The 5,214-nt window shown below is 41.8% G+C and overlaps 2 long non-coding RNA genes across 2 annotated transcripts; one reads left to right on the top strand and one right to left on the bottom strand.

Annotated features, from left to right (window-relative positions):
* The first annotated feature begins 571 nt into the window (after positions 1 to 571).
* On the top strand, positions 572 to 1,892 carry LOC134442462 (uncharacterized). Its single transcript, XR_010033381.1, has 3 exons — positions 572 to 643; positions 726 to 837; positions 1,800 to 1,892. It is a non-coding gene; the product is annotated as an uncharacterized LOC134442462 (long non-coding RNA).
* Positions 575 to 2,285, bottom strand: LOC134442463 (uncharacterized). The gene is made up of 3 exons (XR_010033382.1): positions 2,112 to 2,285; positions 1,782 to 1,860; positions 575 to 655 (listed from the first exon to the last, which is right to left on the bottom strand). It is a non-coding gene; the product is annotated as an uncharacterized LOC134442463 (long non-coding RNA).
* Positions 2,286 to 5,214: the final 2,929 nt, after the last annotated feature.

Genomic DNA, 5,214 nt, shown 5'->3' with positions numbered 1-5,214 from the left:
TGAGGTTATTATTTCCATGCCAACATGGTTGACAGGTTTGTTTTGGCACATCCCAACATCAAATACAGGCTGTAGGCCTAATGGACAGAAACAACAGATCGCATGCATGGCAGACAGCTGTGGACACACACATATACACCGTGAACAGTGGTCAAGTCACATATGAAATTGCTAAAGTGGTTATTGAAGTGGAATGGTGATGTGCATACAAAATATTACATTGTAGGCATGTCATAATTCAGAGCAGGTTCAAATGTCAGACCAGTCAGGCCAGTGGCTATGTGCTGTCTCTAAACCAGGATGTTCAGGTTCTCAAGATTCCATAAGGGGAGTAAAACGTCGATGTGCTGGATGGAAGGGATCAGCTATGATCTATGACACCATCGTGTCAGTAATACGTAGGATGTAGGTAGTTGGCTAAGGCAATTTGGCTGTTAAAAAAAACTCCTGCCTATTCCTTGGAATGGACTGAGTCACAGAACCACTTTCCCTCCTTCAGTGTGCACAGCTGTATGGACAGATAGACGTCACAGAATCAGTTGTTCATCCATTGATCATCCATTGTCTTGACTTTTTTGCAGCAGTGGCTCCAGGTTGCTTGATGTGCCTACATGCTCCTCTGGATCCTCCTTGGTGTCCATAGGTATGTTGACAGCTGCATGCATATGGGGAAAACAAATTGGCATATGGTTTAGAATTTCCTAATGTTTCTGTGTGAATTACAGTCTTTGGAAGTGATCAAGATTCCACGCCACCACCATCATTATGTGTTGGAAAACAGCAGATGGCCTGGAACTTGTGAAGAAATCATATGCACTGCACTCAAGTACTGTTGTGGTATGTGGGCATTTCTACTTTGCATTGCTCTCTGCCTCATAGAGGAAATATCCATAGTGAAGTAAGTTCAAAAGAGTCATCACCAACAGAAGGGTTTTGCTGTGTTATTAATGAGAAAGGCACCAGTGGCTATGTATTCAGTGATGCCACAGATAACTTATTGAAAAGTTAACCACAGTACTACACTATCATGACATTACACTGAGCCTTTAATGCACAACTTAGTCATCACTTGCCATTCTGGTAACTGGAAATATCTAACGCCATATATTAACGGTTAATGTTGAAAAGCAACACAAGTTGTAGGGAATGTACTTGGTCATGCCTCGTCTGGCCATCATGCCATTCAACGTTGCCAGTTTTGGACTTGCCAGTTACTTGCAGTTCTTTGGCGTTTGGCGATTTCAGACATCAACATTTGTCTTTGACAATAAAAATCACATAATGACATTATGACAGTCACAGGGCTCAAGCCTCAGTCTGTCCTGCATACAGATGAACCCTTCACACAAAATGTCCCCTATCTACTGCTTGACATAAGATGAACCTTTCCTCATTGTGGATGTGACCGCTGGTTTTAATGCAATCTTTCCCATAAAGTAAGAATTGCTACATCTGGCCTCTGGTTTGCCATTGTGGGATTGTCGTGGTCTTCATGACACAACTTCTGTCTTTTAAAATGTCAATTGCAGTGAGGTTTTATCCACCGTTCTGTTTTGCCACATTCCCTAATGATTACCGGGTTAACCTTCTTTTCGGTGTGTTAAAATACGCCAAATTTTCCTCAGTAATATCAACCAAAACTACACGCTTTTGTTGTTAACCATTTTATTCAAAGTATTATAAGACCAATGTTATTGAATGAAATGTTAATGTTGGACATTTGGGGGTTTTGTTATTAACAGAGTATTGGGTTTTTTTAGGATTGAAATTAAGTGCATTACCTCTTTTCCTCTGAACAGGGGTGACCTGTTGCCTGACAAGGATGGGGACAGCACCTGGAGTCAGACGTGTTCTTTGACCCTTGGAGAGAAAACGACAACACTAATTCGAACTGTACTTTTATATTGTTATAGTAATAGTAAATTTATCACAAAGTAAAATAAAAACTTCTACTTGCTTAATGGCCTACAATATAAATACGTATGTGTCTGTTGTGCTTTAACATGTTTTTACCACCTCCGTGTTTACAATAATGTACTTGTGTGATGAGTTAAGTCGGTGCATGTGTGTTTTAAGGAGTTTCATTTGGTATAGCATTAATGTATACATACTTTGAAATGCAGGTTTTCAGCCTGAAATGATCTTCACAGACCATGTAGTCGCCTTGTTTTGCTTCTTCAGCAGTCATATTGGGTGGCAGGTCTTGGGTGTGTCAAAGCCACTTTTCACGTCTGTGTTGATAGCAGTTCCAATACACAAGTTCTCATTTTGTTTTTATATAGGACATGATGACAAAAGTAAAAAAAAAAAACTAAAAACACACACACACAAGTAGGCCTAACTTATCTGAGTAACCAGTAGACCTGTGTAGGCTAAGTAGTCTGACCATCAGCTAACTCTGCAGTTGGATGAAGTTTGTAGTGGGTCCTTGTTAGGCTTGCAGTGTCTTTCAGTAACAACAGTCTATCTAGGGCAGGCCCATCTCATGTACAAATTGTACAGTAGGCCTACAATGCAGTAAATGGTGTAATAGCTATGTAATAGTTGTAGCTTACTAACACTATTAATTGAACAGTTATTTCAATAGGCCTACATCACAAAATCACTTTCCCTTTTAGCCTACTTTTGACACCAACAAGTGGTTGTGAATTTGTGTCGCCTATGTAGGCCTAAGGCCTATGCTAGCAACATGGAGAGTTCTTAGTTTTCTGTGTAGGAAAACCACCTGGAAGTCATGGTGAATTTAGCAGAGTGCGCAAATCGACCATTAATCACCTTTCTGCGCCCATCCAAAACGCAGGTGCAGGACAAAGGGACAGATAATCACGGAAACAAAAACAGCCGTGCATAGACATGTGCACACCCGTTGTGGTTTTTCTTATGGTTGAAAACAAATAAGTAGGCTAAGAAAAAGCAAAACGGGAGCAAGTCTGCAAGACATTCAACTTTGATCCGTTTTGCCTTTTCTCTTATATTTTTCACCGTTGGTCATAGTGGTCAGTTTATAGGCAACAACATGTTATCACAATTTAAAACACCAATTTTGAGGCAGGCTACACCATTAATTTATTCAATACTGGAATGGATGCCCGTTTGACAGCCGGCCGGAAGAGGTGAAGTCGACGGAACTTGCTCCCACCGGCCGCAAAACAGAACGTTGTCGTGAAATGTTGCGCATGCGCAGTTCAAAAATAGCATAAAGAAAAACGCTGTTTTAAAGTGTTTCTTTCATGTATGCGGTCATTCTAAGACTGCCTAAAGAACCAGTTTTTCACCGCGATTCCAACCATATGAGATTTGTACCGTTCAGTTGTCCCACTTTTGATTTCCCCATTAACTCCCCATTCACGAAAGTCTTACTAATCTGAATTAGAAGCCCCGACGCGTAGCCAAGATGGCCGCCGAGTGTTGTATCTCTGGTTAGAGTACCTCTGGCCATAATAATCATCTACCGTTATTGAAATGTGCAGCGGTCTCTTACTGTTTTCTCTCCTCACTTTGTCACTGCAGAGTGAAAATGAGGTACAAAAGGTTGCAGTTTTTCATAATGCATAGTCCGATATAATGGTAGTCTATTTCCATTTTGCCAAGTAACATCTTGCCTCTAAATGTGATTTTGGCAGCCTGAGACACTGTGACTGTTGAAATGCAGCCAGTGGCAATATCAATGACTAAAGGTCGAAGATTAGAATGCAGAAGAGCACAAACATCACCAAACACTCCACTTCATTGGCTTGGTCACTTGACTTGCAATGTGGCAAGGGAGAGTGTTCAAAAATGCACGAAACAAATTGAGCAGCACGCAAAGGCTCTGAAAGGGCCCATGAGGAATTGTGGGACATAAACAAGTGTGGAAGAAATGCACTTTGTGCTTTGGAATCAAGAATGTTTTTCTCCTGTGTGTGTGTGTGTGTGTAGAATATAAAAGCACATGCAGATGCTAGTACACTATGTCATCTTCTCACCTCCTACACATGCTATAAAAGCCTCTTCAGAAACTTTCTTGCAGGCCTTTGGAAAAATGTAAAGTAAAAAAGTTCAGTATAAAAACGAAGGCACAGGTTGAAGAAAAGACGGGAGGCGACACGAGGTGACAAGTGTGGGAACAACGATGAAAAAACAAAGGCACTTGTCCCTGCAGACTGACACCCACAAAACAAACCAACACAAAAAACACTGCAATGCTCACACTGTGCAATGCATGCTCACACTTTGACATGGCGACTTGACTCACATGTTTTTAAAAGTCTAGTCTACTACACTGTTGTTGAGACTAGAAACTCTTTTCACGTCATCGTTTGTTTCCTGTTTTACTGCATTCTAAACATTTCAAGGTGTCAACTAACCTAAACCTTAAAATGTAACTCTAATCACATGACACAGGACAATTGATTGAAGCATCTACAGCACCATTACAGTGTGGAGACAAGAGTTATCAGTAAACAAACAGCTTGCCGCATAACCATGGTATTGTCAGTGGCGCTAGGAAGTACTCTTGAAGTAGCCTTGTACTCGGATACACCTCTGTGGGAGGCACATAGTAGTTTTAAACAGAGGGGCTTCAGGGAATATGTTAACAGATCACACATTGTGGATGCACAGGTGAGGCATTAATGCAATTTCGTTGTGTGCAGTGTACACTTGTGTGCTGTGTAGTGCTGTGTCACAATGACAATGGAAGTTTACCTGTTAGGCTTTCACTTCACTTCACTTTCACTGTTGTCCCTTTCATATTGTTTCATCCTATTTCACCCATTTTTCCTTCTCATCATTCGGCCTGACTCGTCTCCAAAGACTCCACACTCGTTTCCTTCTTCCCTTTGCTGCTGTTCCACCACACCCTCTCATTCAAAGGTCCGCTTCTGTCTCAATTGAGGCAGTCGGTTCATATGCAAAATAGGGAGGCGGAGCACTCGGAGGGTCACAGGCAGCCTCAAAATGAATGGCAGTGAACGAGGAGCCCGCGTATTGAAGGATAAAACTCGCTGTTTTGAACTAATAATCGTCCGGGGAAACTTCCTTCAAAGTTCACCGCCTGCCTTGTGAATTCAGGGAAATGACAAAAAAGTGGGACAAGCATACGTACATCCAGATGACCACGAGCACTTGTAGAATCCACAGTCCCCCCCTATCAGCTCAGTGTGACAGCTGTCAAGACGCTCTCGGAGAAGTTCTATTACGAGAGGTTCCACTCGCCAGGTACTGCACTGTAGG

The sequence above is a fragment of the Engraulis encrasicolus genome, unplaced genomic scaffold (genome assembly GCF_034702125.1).
Source record: "Engraulis encrasicolus isolate BLACKSEA-1 unplaced genomic scaffold, IST_EnEncr_1.0 scaffold_166_np1212, whole genome shotgun sequence".
Classification (NCBI taxonomy): Eukaryota; Metazoa; Chordata; class Actinopteri; order Clupeiformes; family Engraulidae; genus Engraulis; species Engraulis encrasicolus.
The sequence above is the reverse complement of the archived record's forward strand: the minus strand, read 5'-3'. Positions and strand labels throughout refer to the sequence as shown.